Here is a 17,219-nt window from a genome sequence, read left to right on the forward strand (position 1 = left end):
TTTTGCATAATCCAAGAATTTCTCACAAATTTTACTCATTATTTCATTCATTCATCCATTTGCTTGTTCACTCATTTCTTTGTTCATCAAGTCTGATGCCCCCTTATTTTTCTCTGTCTCCAGTTGTATGGCCACTGTAAACTCAGTCTCTGTGCTAGGTGGGTTCTATGGGATACAGTGATAAAGAGAGGTGATAAGTTCCTTCCATTTACATATGTAATGACTGAAACACACAGCACCTGTGCCTGCCCAGAAAGAGGAAAGCAAGCAGAGCTCACCCTATTCTCTGCTCTCTCACTTCAGGATGGATGAGGTCTCCACCTTGCCTTGCTTCTCATCCAATGTCTCTCTTCAGATGATGAAGACTGGCTGGTGTTCTTAGAGGAGATAGCACTGATCCACTTAATAAACTGGAACCATTTATTTTATTTTTGATCAGAAACCCTGAACACAACATGTGTTCACTCATTTCCAAGTTGCTCAGAAGTTAGGAAGCTTATCTATTTTATCAAGAGAATAGTGCAATTTTAAATAAGTATGCCGAATATCACTAATCAAAGAATATAACTGGAATAGAAATATGCAGTAATTTAAAAGTAAATTTGGGTAATCTGATTATCTGTTTCAATATCCAGAAGGTCGTCAGTGGGTACTGAGCTTCTTGCAGGTCTCTCATAGTTGAACTTCACCTTCACTGTCAAGAATGTACTTCTGTAAACATATCCTATCTAGAGGTGTTTTTCTTAAACATTATCCTTTAACATCTCACTGCACCATTATAATACTTTGCTGGTTTCCCAACTGGACTTGATATATAAGCATGGCTAAAATCGTTCTCCTCTCATTTATCTGCTCACCTTTAGGATAGACTCAGACTCAATACTGTTCTTTTCACTTTTCCAAAAAGCAGACACTAAGCTGATCTCATCCCAATATAATCATACACTTCTTATAAATGATCTTTGAACTACAAAATAATGTTGAAAATTGCAAAGGATGACTCTGAAATCAAAATTCTGATCCATCTAGAAGATACTATAGCTTAGTAGGGCAGATTCTAATCTTCCTTCATCAAATATTTATTTTATTTCTTTTTGCTTCCCTTCTTGACAGTTTGGAATCCAGCTCTTTAGTTTCAGCCTTGGTCATATTTTGTTTTGTTATTATTGTTGTTGGTGTAGTTGGTTGTTTAACCATCAATGTGACTGATTTACTGTTCTTCATTTTTAACTCTCACCTTTTACGATTTCTATCTAGTTAATATAAAGTACACATCGATCATTCAATGCTAATTCTCTAGCTTTTGTTTTTCTTTTTGGCATAGAACTAATTATTGCTGCTTTTATCATTTATCTTTTTAATTTCCTCTAGTTCTTACATTAATATTAGTAAATGCAATGAATAAACAAAAATATACCATAGAAATTCCCTATATTTTGCCTTTCTTCAAGAGAGGATGATATGGATAATCTATGATTCTGTATTTTCTATTTATCAGTGCAACTTTCAAGCTTATTATGTAGTTCAAAGATAATTTACAAGAAGCATGTGATCATATTGGGATGAGAACAGTTTAGTATCTGCTTTTTGGGAAAGTGAAAAGAATAGAATTGAATCGGAGTCTATGCTAGAACATATATATCATATTATTTATGGTCAAATTTTATGGATTCAACATAACTAGTATCTTAAAATAGCAGTTATATAACTCCTTCCAAAAATCATTGCTATTTCTTACCAGTAAATTCTTTGGTGGTCCTTTGATGACTCTTTTCAAGATCTTCCATGTTACTTCCTTGTATTTGAAGTACATGTTCATTGCCCTCTGATCAATAACTTACATTGGAAAGAAGCTTATGTCTCTATGCTGCTGTATCAATGAGTTTCTGACACCTGCAGATTGTCATGTTTTCCAAGAAATACTCTCTAATGACCACGTTTCAAGGTGTAAAGTTGTTATGAAAGCAATTTTTGAGAAGAGGGTCTATTTTTTTAACCTTCACAGACATCAATCTGAAGACAGAAGTCCTGGAAACAGACAGGCTTACATTTTCCCATTGCTCATCGACTTGTGTAAGTTCCAGCACAAGGCCACCCCATAAGTCAGAGTCATCAATTTTCTGTGGTCACTGATGGTGCATCATCTTTCTGGAGTTTTCTGCTGTTTTCATGACCTTGCAAACATATTTGGTTGGTATTTAAGAAGAGCTGTCTTCGATGTTTTTCTCTTGTTTACAGATACATGATATATCCTCAGGAAGTTAGATTCTTGTTGAGGTTTTAAAAGAGATCCAATATATCCAGAATCCTGGAAGCCATTTCTAAAGCCTCAGAAAGTGAGGGGAAGGGTGTAACCATTGGCTCACAGAGTTCCTGTTGGGTGTGTGGAGGACAGTGAGTTTGACTCTTTGTTTCAGAATTTAAAATAATTTTCCGGGGAAAAACATTTTTTCAAAAATTGTTGAAGCATCTAGGGAGTCTTTCCTCCTAGTGATTATTCAAAAGGGTAGGGGTCATTCAGTCAATTCTAGAACCTTTCATTTGAATAAACTTTTGATGGGCTCTACGGAAGGATTTGAGTTTCCAAATTTTTGAGTATCTGGCTATTATATTATGGAAATTCACTTTCAGAATATATTCTGGGAATATAAAACCTTCCAAGGACATCTCAAAAAAGTATTTCTATAAAACAGAATGGCAGTTGTAGTACCAAAAATCATTATTTTCTTTTACTTGGAGCAATATCTGTATCCAAGCTGTGGTGCTTTTCTAAAATAAAGTTGAGCTTCAAATGTGTTTGCTTAAGGGTGTGATGGAACTACTATTCTTTCTTTTGTGGTAAAAATTATTTGAACACTGTCCGTGATTTTTTTTTTTATTCTCCGAAGGAAGTACATTCTAACCATTGCTTAATATCTGGCAATCTCTTAAGCAAAAGAATGGCACATTTAATATTTTTGCATCATTTTCCATCCAAATAATAATATCAAAATACCCAGACACTGGTTATGAAAATATAGAAATTGTGGTAACAGCCAATTAGTTCCCAGAAAGTCTTAGTTTCATAAAATTTTCCATAATAATCATGCATTGGAAAATTTCCTGATACAAACACGAGTCATAGTCAAGTTAATAGTCAAATCAACCCAAATGTTCCTATTTCCAAGAAAGTGTGGAGTCTGAAAAAGCCTTCAGAATATAAGAACAGCAAAAGCAACATACACAGATATATTACAGATACACAATGACCATACTATCAGGGTGTTATTACATTTATCATTTCTTTGAGGGGTGTTAAGGTGAACACATATTTCAATACTCCCTCCCTTTCTGGTCTGAACTAGGATACAATAGAGAAAAATTTTAAATATTTAATTGTTTTGGCACAGGTATCCAGTTGCTGCCAGGACTGATCTGTAGTTTCTACAGAAAATGGACAGTCCACTGGCAATGACTCCCCCTCACTCTGCGCCATGGACTTGAACAGAAAAGGGAAATTTCATGATTGGAAAACTGTGATGTGGGACCTCCATGGTGGTGCAATGGGTTAGGAAGCAACACTGCCAGCTAGCCGCAACCTCTTCAGTGCGAGTTCGATCCCCCACTCGGGGGTGATCCACGTGGCCTGCAAACGTGCGCAGACCTCTTCTGTCTTCCCCATTGCTCCCCTCAGCTGTGTACTTCGTTGATCTGCCTGTTCTGCTCCCTACTTTGTTTCTGGTGACTCCTCTCACCGTTCTTGCACCTCTGGTTTATTTCCCAGTTCTGTATGCATAAATAAATAAATCTTAAAAAAAAAAAAAAAGAAAGAAAGAAAAAACTTTTATCAGTTTTGGTGGTTCGATCTGATTTTTTATAGTAGCTTTTTTTTAAGCTCCCAACAGTGAGCTACAATCATAAATCCTTTCTCACATGTTTAGCAATGTATCCTCTCTAAAAGGAACTTGAGAGTGGAATCCCCTGTTGATTACCTCACACCCAATGTTTTGTGCACTATCTTGGTCATGTATTCTGCTAATTTTGTGGGAATGAAAGAAACAGTTGGTTGAAGATTCTGCTAAATTCCACGTTAAATCCTTTACTCTTTTAAGACAGATATGTCATCTGTTTTTATTTTTTTAAGATTTTATTTATTTATGCAGACAAGAACTAGGATGCAGGCCAGAGGTGTAGGGGATGAGAGGATTCACCAGAGACAAAGTGGGGAACAGAACAGATGGATCTAGTGAAATCCACTGCTGAAGGAAGCAGTGGGAAGGATAGGAGAGGTCTGCTGCTCTGTGTGAGTCAGCTCACTGACTGGGGGTCAAACTGAGGCCACAGTGGCTGGCTATTTTATTGGCAAAATCTGGAAGAAACACGTTCTGTTTGTTAAATGTTTCCTATTTATATATATTGATAGTAATAAGTAACTTCTTATTTCTAATTCCTCCCTCTTTGATGAAATTACTTCATTTCTTTAATTTAGCCATATGTTAACATCAATATTATTCCTATTATTATTTGGACAGTTACTTAAAAGTAACTGCTCATTAAAATAAAATGATTATTTGTTTTACCATCATTTAATTCACTTTCTGGCACTGTTCCTATCTACATATAGATTTGAATATCTAATCTATATTCTCTTTGTTTTGTTGGCTCTAAATTTCCTAAGTTTCTGCTTCTCTGATAATATTTTTATTTCTCCTTTATATCTGAATTACAATGTTCTGAATGAAGAATTCTAGGTTGGTGGCATTTTTATTGTAACACATTAGTTATTTTTGCTATAATCTCTTCTCTGCTTTTAGATGTAAATTATAGCATATCCTTGTTCCTTTTTAAGCAAAATATTATTTTGCTTTGGCTTTTTCAAGGTTTTGTCTTTGTCTTTATTTTCTGAAGATTAGATCTACTGGTGTAGATTTTTCAGTATTGTTTTCTGGAACTCTTCTCTAATGACTGACATTCATTTTGGAAAATACTTGACTTTTTGTTTCAAGCATTTCTCCTGACATCTTTTGCAATTGTCCCATGATTCTTAGATATCCTGTCTTTTTAATTTTTCCATTCCCCCATTATAATTTGGGAAGCTTCTATTGTTATATATTCCAGGCCACTGATTTTTTCCTCAGCTGTGTCCAGTTGATTGATGAGATGATCAAAGGCATTTTTTATACCTGTTACAATGTTTTATTTTAATTTCTAGTATTTTATTTTAATTGTTTGTTAGTGTTTCCATCTGTTTGCTTACATTGCCCATCTGTTCTTCCATGTTGTCAGTTATTTCCATAGAGTTCATGATGTGTTAATCACAGCTATTTTAAATTCCCTGTCTGATAATTTCAACATCTGTTTTAGATCTGTCTGTTTCTGATGTTTGCCTTGTCTCTTCAGATTGTGTTTTTTACTTTCTTTTCAGCATGCTTTGCAATTTTTGTGTTGAAATCACATATGATGCTATGAGTAAGTAGATATTTCATGTAATAGTTAATTCTAATCTTTTTAGGAATTCTGCTTTATTTAATATTTATAGTTCTAGGTGCCAGAAACTTCAAATTCTTTCATGTCCTTTGACTCTGTTTTCCATGGTGTCTTTGAGATTCACTACAAGCTCCTTAAGACAGTCTGCAGCCTGATTTAATACCCTATGCCATCACAACTTAACATTTGATCATGGGATATATTTTTATTGATTAATAATAAAAATATGATGGAAAACATGTGAAAATTTTAAGAACATATTTATCTTGCCAAAGATTGAATAGCTTTAAGAAATTCAGATTGCCATTAACATTTTCATTCAGCAGTCTGAATCTGTATGTCAAAAAATGTTTATTATTGTACAAAATAATCAAAATAGGCTTAACAAAATAAGGAACAAAAATACTAATGTGAGTTATTTAAAGGAACTTGAATTTTTTATAAAATAAAATATTCAAGCATTTATCTTGAATAAAGACTTCCTAAAACATTCACATTTATCTTGATGTTAAGCCTGTATTATACAGAATGCATGTGTGTTTATATATGAATTTAAAATGTGTTTGTGCATGAAGAGTTGGATTCAAGAACATTGTTTCTTTCTATTATATATATTCTTCCTCACTATACTTACTACATGAAAAAGAACTTTATTGGGGAGTTAATATTTTATTTCCAAACATTAGTATAATAAATAGAGAAATTCAAAAGGAACAACTGTGTACTGCTTTCCACACGAAGTTCAAAAATTAAGTGTGGCTCAAGTCCAGAGCTCAGGGATCATTTACTCTTTCTCCTGGTCTGTAACAAGTTTTTTGTGACATTAAGAATCTACACTTGTCAAGAGGTTGAGACTTCAATTAGCATGTTGGATGTTGTGAAAATTTATTGGTTGAAATAAGGAAGTAGTTAATAGCAGGATATGGTCAAGCCATAAACAACACTCTTTAATGTTGACAAAAGTTCATTTATCTGTCCTCACAATAAATGATACTTAAAGAAGAGCTTATTCTAACCCAGGATTGTGTTCTCTGGAAGTTCATGAGATTCTAACTGAAATTTATAATTGTAACTAGTAATGAGAGCATTTAAGTAAGAGAGATAGGATATACTTTGCAGGGAGAAGCTTTTTAATTATAACTTTTTGATTTGTTTTATGTTGATAAAACCTAATATATATGTATATAGAAATAGACAAATGCACATATATACCTATAGGTATTTATACACTCATATATATGTTATATGTATTACTAGACACAAAGATACCAATTTCTCTTTAAAAACCCCATGGTCAAAAAAAGTATGAACATTCAAAAGTAATTTCAGGAAAGTCTGCATTTTTAAGGAGACTGTGGTAGTGAAACTGTGTGTTTGGAAGTAGGAATTGGTGGGATATCATTCAACTGTCCAGAGCTCAAAAACTGTACCCAATAGCATCAGTACTTGAAACTTAAAAATATATAACAAAAGAAACAATGAATAAAATTCTTCCCTCCCTAATACCTTCCCTTCAAATAGCTTTCAAAAACCTCCAAATATAACCTGAAGTCTTCTTAAACTTTGCCTCCATTTACCTCTTTTGAGTTATTTTTTTGTTTATGATGTGGAAAATAATCTAGTTTTAGTCATTTGCACGTGACTGTGTAGTTTTTCCACACCATTTAGTAAAAAGGTTTTCCTTTTTTCTATGCATAGTTTTGGCTCATTTGATATAAATTAACTGACCATCTAGATGTGGGTTTATTTCTAAACTTTTGACTAAGATAAAAATGTTTTAGGTCATATGATATTAAAGTCATTTGGATATAAGTAGTAGCTCAAATAACTATCAATGGAGAAATCATTTGAAGAAAGTATGGAAATTAAGAAAAGAAAAACCCTAAGAACAAATTGATAGATAACTGTTAAGGCTTGGGGAGAGAGAGCAGTGCCTGAGTAAGAGACAGCGCAGCCGTGGTTAGTAAAAAGTGAAAATAATTAGAAATAAAGTCAAAGAGTTAAGACAGAGAATGCAGAAGAGAGCAATGTCCAAGAGACCAGCTTAGATGAGAACTTGGATTTTCAACAGGTGGGTCTTGGGAAGATAAACAATACATATTCAGAGAAATTATTAAGGTGGAGGCAATGTTCCAACACATCCACATTAAGGTGGATTCAATGACAAGAAAGAGGTGCAAACCATGAACAAAGTTTGCAGGTTTAATGTTCCTGGATGTTAGAAAAAGAGGGATAAAAATAGGCTTAGTGTGGGTCACAGATAAAGGAGTTGGTATTTTCTCTATTCATATGAGGGGGAGTCATGGGGGTGGGCAATACACTATAGGCCAGTGTCATGGAGTTAGTAATAAAGGAACATTTAAAGATATATAAAGAGGACACTATGGGACAGGGTTCTAGAACACAAAAAGTACCTACAATTCTAAAAAGGAATATTGACAAAATAATTTTACTGAAATTGACAAATGTTCTCTAACTACTTCTTTTCTATATGGACCAATTCATCACAAGTATTATAAATGAATAGAGTGAGTTGATTCCATAAAGGACCTTCTTCGAGTTAAAGAAAATATATAAGCTACAAATAAAAATATATAAGCTACAAATAAAAAAATATTCCTCTGCAATGAGCGATAAAAAGAAGAAAACTATGTTCTATAGCTATTGTTATTGCTGCCTGCACATTCTCTGTGGGAAAACTAAAAGAGAAATCAAAACCTTATCAAATGACTTACACAGTGTAATGACTCAATCTCGGGAAGAGCAATGATGTAGTCTTTGGCTATGTTCCCCATTAACTTCTATGACTAAGTGAAGATACCCCCCGGGAAAGGAAACAAAAATCTGCTGAGAATACAATTGCACCCAGGTGTATTTTAGTTACCAGTGTGTTTCATGGAGAGTATCTAGAATTTAATTCAATCCATAAAACAACTAATGATGTAAAACGGAAAAAGTTGGGATGTTTTACTAGTAGACAATAAATAGTTTCTAGGCAAAGAGAAGACTGACTCTGCTCTTAGCTGTAGGAAAGTCTTTGGCATTTAAATGATGGTTCAATAACTAGTCACTGATGCCAATTATTTTCTCAGAACAGACATGGGCATGCAAAGGAGAGAAAAGACAGGCCTCCCTGGCATTCATGGGGCATCCATTTGCACACTTGGGTGTCCACATAACCTAGGTGTAGACATTTGATATGTTTACCCACTAGTCTTTCTCTAAATCACTTAATTTTAGCCCTGGCTTTACTTTTGAATCATCTAAGGAATATTAACAAACACCTCTGTCTGAATCCTTCAACCCACAGAGACTTAGAGTTATTTGTTGTACAGTAACATTTTGCCTCTATTGTTTGTTCATAAGCCCCTCAGATGACACTACTGTGCACCCAGTTGGCAAAGTTCCACTAAAATAATTGGAAAACCCTCATACAACTCATACAACTCCAGATTGTGGACTCCAGATTAGAACATTGAGAACCTCTCTGCATGCTTCTATCTTTGATGAAAGGGGACATTTAGCCACTTCTTAGAATACTAAATGGTGTGGACAAAGAGTGCATTTCTATGGAAGGAATAGAGAAATCTAAATAATTGTCTGAGGATGTAGTTTTTTTTTTAAAAAATTGAGACGCCTACTAAAACATTTTGAAACACAGCTATTTCTCCTAACATGGTGTGCCATTATTCCAGGATGAACATTCAGCATATAATAAAGACAATATTCTATATTAAACTAAAAAGTATCTGTACAATAAAAGAACCATCTATATAAAATGAACAGATTACTGGTGGTTGTCAAGGCAGGGGCTGGGGATGGTGGAATGGGTGAGGGAGGTCAAAAGGTAGCAACTTCTACTTAACAGGAGAAGTTATTAGCAAGTTGCATATCAGATAAGGGGTTAATGTCTAAAATAAGAAAAATAACTGGCAGAGCTCAATAGCAAACAAACAATTCAATTAAAAAATAGGCAAAAGAGGGCCCTTGGTGGCCCAACGGGTTACAGAGCACTAGCTATAGCCTCTTTGGTGCAAGTTTGATTGCTGGCCAGAGAGGTGCTCCACAGGGTTCCAGAGACCTCGCCTGTCTCCCTGCTGCTCCGCTCAGCAGTGTATTTCTTCTGTTTGCCTATTCTGCTCCCCACTCTGTCTCTGGTGAGTTCTCTCACCCACAACCTCTGACCTGTACCCCAGTTCTGTATGCACAAATAAATAAATCTTTAAAATAGGCAAAAGACCTGAATAGACATTTTCCAAGGATGACACACAGATGGCAGCAGGTCCATGAAAAGATGCTCAACACCACTATGCACCAGAGAGAAGCCAATCCACACCACAATGGGATATCACAACATGTTTGATACAATGATAACATGTGATTACAGTGAGGATGTGGGACAAGTGGAATCCTTATGCACTGTTGATGAGAATGTGTTTAAGTACAATGGCTATGGAAAATAATATGGAGTTCCCACAAAAAAATATCTAAAAGAAAACTATTCTACTTATAGGCAGATATCTAAAGGAAACTGAAACCTAAATTTGAAAAGGTAAATGCACCCCAATATTCATTCCATCACTGATAAAAAAACATGAAAATAACCCATGTATCTATCGAGAGATGAACAAAAAAAAATGTGATATCATACCTATAAGTAAGTAATATATGTAAAGTATGTTTTATACGTATATTATATAACACATACTGCGTATTAGTCAGCTATAGAAAAATGAAATCTTACATTTGTGACAATAAAGGATGGACCTTGAGGACTTATATTAAGTGAAGTAAGTCAGAGAAAGACAAATACTGTATGATCTCACTTATATGTGGAATCTTAAAAAGCAGAAGACAAACAAATCCAAACGCATGGATACAGGAACAGATTACTGGTGGTGGCCAAGGCAGGGGCTGGGGGCGGTGGGATGGGTGAGGGAGGTCAAAAGGCTGAAACTTCAGTTATGAAACAAATAAATCATGCAATGTAATGTACAGCGTGATGATCATAGTTAATAATATTGTACTGCATATTTTGACAGTTGCTAGGAGAGTAGATATTAAAAGTTATCATCATAAGGCAAAAACGTGTGTAACTTGATGTGCTGACAGATGTTAACTCTACTTAACATGATCATTTCACAATCTGAAGAAAAAGAAAATATTCTGTAGATAAAACTTGCCACAGCCACTTTACAAATGTAAGAACTAAACTTATGAGTAACATTTGTTTAGAGATGCACTTTAATCAACCAATTCAATATTTGTTGAGTACTGGTAAATACTAAGATGCAAAGAAAAGACATGTATGTAAAGAATATTGCACACATTAGACAATACAAGGTAATACTAAAAGGTATTGCAAGACAGTTCAGATTGATACATGTGTTTGAGAAGGTAGTAGTATAAATGTACATGGAAAAAAAAGATTGCTACAGCTTTGCATATGAACTGGGTTGCCATTAGTTTTGAAATACAAATATGATGTTGAGGAAAGAAAAAAAAAATTAGACAATGGAAGGACAAAGTATTCATTTCAGAAAGGTGGTGGCAATAAAATATCCAGGAATGAATTGTTGGAGAATACAGTCAGGAGTTCTCAAAACTATGTGTGGTTTCCTTTTTTTTTTTTTTTTACAGATATATATATACAAGATTATCAGGAGGCAGAGAAGGAGCGGTCTGGATGGTGGAGTTAGAAATCAAGCCATATAATATATTGCATGTATAAGAAGTTAAAATTAATATTTACCAGAAATATAACTGGCCTTGTTTTTTTAATGTCAGTGAAACATTTTGAGCTAAAAGTAAGCACTACAAGTGCTGGATTTTCATTTAAACCCTAAATGGAGGAGATACTTAAGATTTTATTATGAAATTCTCTATTTTTCCAAAGAACATTATCCTTCCTCCTTTGAGATGAACCTGTAGTGTTAGTAAATGCACATTCCTTGAAAAGAAACCCAAGGAATCTTAAATTTGTATGTCCTCAAGTTTTTATTTGGGCTACAACTGAGATAAAGCACTCCTATGGAGTGAAGCCATACTTGTCTTTTGGTCCTAAAATATTTCCTTATGTCAGCATTGTAAATTGCCCAAATGGAGTCATTTGGAATAGTTATTGGTACAACGTTCTTTTCTGTTTCTCTTGCTTATAATTTCTCATACTGCAGTCTTCTTCAATTCAGACAGTAGCATTTGTTTTCACTGGCTTCAAGGAAGTTTTGTTGCTTACTAAGTGGCTTGCACATTTCAGAATGCTCTTCAGGAAAGCTCAGCCTTAAATCAAACATTCTCTGATTCAGAATATATTTGGCTGCTCTAAGAAGCAGGTTGGCAAACACTAATAGCCTTGAGAGCTGCAAAGATTTTTCACACATCCGTAAATTTTACTTACACACACAGTTCACTAACTTTTAGGTAACACTCTATTCACTGCTGTATTTCATCAAGAAAAATGTTGGAATGCTCAAAATGTTAAAGAAACACTAATGTGATCTTAGAGATAAGCCATTTCTAGTTCTACTTCATTAATAACAGCAAAGCATTTCTAAGTGTACAAAGCAGGCAAAAAGTAGTATTCATACTCAAATACATTGCTATGTGTGCCATTAAATTCACACTAAAATAGATAAAAAGAGAATGCTTGTTCTGATATTCTCAGCTAAAATATCATCTAAATTAACTTAAGCAGGAAAAAGGAATAGACTTTAGCGATAATGAGGTATGTATAGAAAAAGAATAAGAGAGTCAATAATACTTAAGGTTGGGGAGTATAACTAGGGATCTCGATTCTACTAAGATCTGTCTGATTCAGGGTTTTTCAGATGTGTCACTGTTGACCTTATGGACTAAATAATTATTTTTGGGGGGGTGAATTATACTGTACATGTAGAACCCTTAGCGCCTGTGATTTCAGCCTATTACATATAAGTAGTAATCTATTATTTGCAAAAGTTATTTTGAAATTCTTATGTTGAAAACAAATAACAGAAAGTAAAATTTCTTCAGAGCTACAAAAAAGACACAGCAGGAAACAATAGAGGACATATAGAGAAATATAGAAAAAGAGATTTTTAGATTCCAAGATGAATCCAGAACATTTAATAAGTGAATAACAACTTAGAGAAATAAAAGTATTTCAGAAGAAAAGGATATTGCAAACAAATTAGAAATAAGAAAATTTTTCATAACTTAGGACTATGGATTTCCATCTCAATGCAGCCTCATAACAACATTTTACTGGAACATGATAACAGTCTCCAGGTGGAGAACAAGTCATAGGAAGAAGCTGGAGATACTCACAAAGCACACTCACTTCACGTTCCTGAGTCAAGTATTTCTCACCCATTCTATGCTCTCTCATCTTAGAGAATGCCTAACTCATCGTAAATTGAGCTTTATTCATAGAAATGTGAACATTAAAGACTCTGCTGGTGAGAACTCAGGAGGAAAAGAGGAAAGGTTATTGAATTGGAAGGAATAGAATTCTTACACAGTGGCATAAAGTGTAGTAGAACTGTAACTTACAGTTATGTGGAAAGCAGAATTTGTAAGCAATGAGGTTGACTACTCTGGTGAGGAGATTGCCAAGCAATATGTTGAAGGTAGATTCTAATTCCCTGTTTCTGCTTATAACAAAATGTGAAAGGTTATAATGGCCATGTTTGATAGCATTCATATGATTTCTTGGTTCACAAACAAATCCTTTTAGATTAAATGTTCTTGAAAAATCATTATTGAGCAAATGTAGCATAATCTAAAACAGGTGCAGTCACTTTCTGTCTCCTGCACACATACAAATACATACATACATACACACATACACACACACATATATACACACATATATATATACACACATACGTGTGTGTGTGTGTGTGTGTGTAGGGAAAGAGATAGATTGAGGGATTGTTGGGCACCCCAATGTGGGTTGCCTGTCTGTACGCTTAAGATTCAATTGTACTGTGAAAACACACGCACAAAAGGTTCAATAATGGATTTATTTACAAGAAGAAAGGTAAAGGAACAACCCAGGGAAAGAAAGAGAAATACAAGTTAACTAGACTGTCCTACCGGTTCTGCTGACTTGGACTCCACCAGCACGCTGAAAACTGATTGAGAGCCAAACGACCAACGTGAACCACCAGGCCAAGTGACCCCCAAAGCCCACATGTCCGGTTTTATCCCAACCTGGCTGTTCAGCTCCGCCCTCACGTCCTAGCGTGCTTCTCCTTGGTATTGATGGGATTAGTAGCTCCAGTATCTGGAGTGCGAGCAGAGTCCATGAAACCTGTACCTGTTACAATTCTCCCCTCTTGATTTTCATACCACCATATCAATGGTGGCACAGTGGCACAGATTTTAGGATGCAGTCAGTCACTACCAGTGTCCATGAACTCCACCCCCCACTCCAGATACTGGAACTACAAATCCCATCAATACCAAGAAGAAGCACGCTGGGATGTGAGGGTGGAGTCCATGAAACCTGTACCTGTTACATGATGAACTGTCAAGAAAAAAGGGAGTGAACTTGATTAATATAGCAAGTTTTCAACTTATCCAATATAAGTACTTCCATGTGTTTTATTTAATTAATGTTACATTTCTTTATGCACATGTGAGTGAAATCAGTGGTATGTATATTCACAACAGAAGAAGACTGCTCATTCAAAAAAATAACTGAGAAAGAAAAATGAAATCCTGCCATTTGCAACAACATGGATGAACCTGGAGGGAATTAAGCTTAATGAAATGAGTCAGAGAAAAGACAAAGACCATTGTGTTTGAGAGCAGATACAAAGTTTTCTAGTTTCAGAGATGATCCACTAATGGAATGGAAATTTGCCCCAGGTGGGATTTACCCTTAGCCACAATCAAACCTAATTTAGATGACTAGATAATAAGATTTGTACTTTCTATGACCTTGAGACTTTGATGAGATTTTGGACTTGAGAAGATGTCATTAAGGATCTGAGACTCTGGAATGGGGTACATGTACCTGGCCAGCGGGAAGGGCATAAACCTTTGGGGCATTGGGACAGACAGAACACTGGCCTCTAAAGTGCCCACACTGCAACCCCTGAAACCTGTGAATCTGTGGCCTTCCATGTCAAAAGGGACTTTGGGGATGTTAATTTAAGAGTTTTGAATGGGGAAAATATTCTGGATGATCTGACTAGAGCCCATGTAGTTCCAAGGGTTCAAATAAAAAAAAAAAGAGAAGGGAAAGTGAGTTAATCAAGGGCAATAAGGTCATGGAAGCTAAGAGGGAAAGATAACAGATCCTTGCTGCTTGTAGCTAGCTTTGAAAATGTGTTATAAGGCCAGAAACCAAGAAGTACAGGAGACTTTAGAAGATAGAAAAGGAAAAGAAACCAATTTTCCTCTAGAATCTTTAAAAGGAATACAGCCCTACTGACCCGTTTGACCTCTGACCTCCAACAATGCCTGAGAATGAATTGCATTCTACCAAGCCATTCAGCTGCAGCTTCCCCTTCATCAACCTGCCCTTATCTCCCCAGCCATCTTCTCCCTCCCTACCCTTCCTGAGATAGAGAAACAGGAGAGAATAAATCAGGAACCACTGTTTTATGCTGTGTAATGAATCAGAAAATTTTATTGCATGAATTTCAAGCAAACCTGAGTACACAATGCTAGCTATTCAACAGACAGGTTTATAGGAGAAGCAAGTGGATTGGTATCCACAAGAGCCCCTCATGTTGTGTAGAAAAATAATCACCGGGCTTCATTTTGTATTACAGAGGCGGTAGATTTTCTGAGTGTCACTCTCAGACTTGATGTTCATGTTCCACAGAAGATTAGCTCAAATATATTCCTCAAGAGATCCAGACACAGGAACCCATCTGAAAATACTTTGAGGAGGCTTTTCCAAAGAAAAACATTCCAAATTAATAACAGTAATAATAACAGTAAATTTGTACTGTTAGCGTATGCCTGAGCGGTACCCCAGAATCCCCAAACTTACACATTCTAAAGGGACCCTGCTATTCTACCTGCACAAAGACAAAAGAACTTTAATAGAATTTAATTCTATAGAGAGAGAAAGAAGAACAATAGTTTCCCAAGTTACTCATCCCCTCGTGGACAGATGTCCACAGGGTTGGCCTGAACCAGGGCTGCTAAAGCCTAAAATGTTACCACAAGTCTAAGGCACCTTCGGGAGGGAAACACAGGGAAGAGGTAAAAGGTGAGTGGAATAAAAGGAGCAAAATCAAAGCACAAGCCAAGATAACGCTGGCACTGCCAACCTCCCCTCATGTGTCTCATCCGCGTGTCTCTCAAAAGTGTCTCTCATGTCTCCTCTCTACGCAGATTACACTAACTCCACCAAGTCTCTTGTCCCAAGCTTTGGTACAAGTCCAAAGCTGAGAAGCAAACACCCTTCTCCATGTCTCTCAGCACAGACCACCTGCCTTCCATGTTGTAGAGCTTCACCTGGCCGCTCAGGCTGACCCTCATTAAGTGGAATAGAGAACACAGTACCTCTGCTTGTTATGGAGATGTCTCTGCTATCGCACTATTGCATTATAAGCCACTATCAATCAAACTAATATGAAAGCTAAACAAAGATACAGGATTACATGAGTTCAAAATTTTATTCCTTGTGCTCTTTCCCTAGAGGATCTTGAAGCATTCATTTTTCAAAGACAAGAAGTCAGCTCCCAAACAGGACGACATGACACCTCAGAACCAAAAACACTACACAGAAGGCATGTGATATCTTTTCCCAAGTAGGCTGCTGTTTCCTTTGGCACCTTCGCAGCATTAAATCTGCTCACTTGTCCTGTAGCTTCCCAAGTAGCACCTGACAGCCAGTGTGTGGCATATGACAGTGCTCAACGCCACGTTTCTGGGAAGAGTGAAACAGTTTGACTTGGAGTCCTGGTTCTTTCTGACAGAACAAGAACAAGAACCAGAGAAGCTAAAACATGCATGATCTAGGATTGTCAGCAGGTTTTCTTTTTGACACACGCTAATTGGGGGCAGGGGCGGTTGCTGTTATTTGCACTTCGTGGTGATGCTGAGGGGATAGAGGTTTGGAGAAGTGAAGCCACATGCCAGTGACACAGGGGTGCTGAATAAATAGATTAAGTGGGAGTTAGTTTGCTTCTACTCAAACTATGGGCTAATATGGCAGCCTCTTAACAGATACCATCAGGTCTTATCGGGGAACAGAAAAATTTCCTGTTTTATGTGAAGAAGAAAGCTCAGATTAAAACCATCCTCAAAGTGAGAAGTCATTTCCACTTGACCGACTGAACGCTCATTGGTATCAGACTCACTGGAAGAACTTAAAATCAGACCACTCACCTGGAGGTACTTAAGGGCCCTGATCTATATTTACCTGCCATGACAAATGTTTTTCTTCTACATAGTGCCTAAAACGTGAGGGATTTTATTTCCTTTTTCACAGATGGAATAGCTCAAGAACTAATGTGTTTTTCATGGTTTAATATCATCTGGTTTTAGGTAATGCCAGAAGAAAAATTAAAAAAAAAAAAGAATCAAATGAAATGTATCCTTTGGTAATGAATGCAAACCAGGTACACTGTTTCACATCCAAGTCTTAAATGTTTTTTTTTTTTTCAATTGAGTGTGAAAATATCTAATAAAACCTTCCAATTAGACATCTATGAGTTGTTTGTGAAATTGACATTTATTGGAAAGCATCAGCATACATGAAATAGGAAACTATTATGGGCTAGTTGTTGTGGGATATTTCATTCTTT

Source organism: Condylura cristata, unplaced genomic scaffold, assembly GCF_000260355.1.
Source record: "Condylura cristata isolate star-nosed mole 26May11 unplaced genomic scaffold, ConCri1.0 scaffold00003, whole genome shotgun sequence".
NCBI classification, from domain to species: domain Eukaryota; kingdom Metazoa; phylum Chordata; class Mammalia; order Eulipotyphla; family Talpidae; genus Condylura; species Condylura cristata.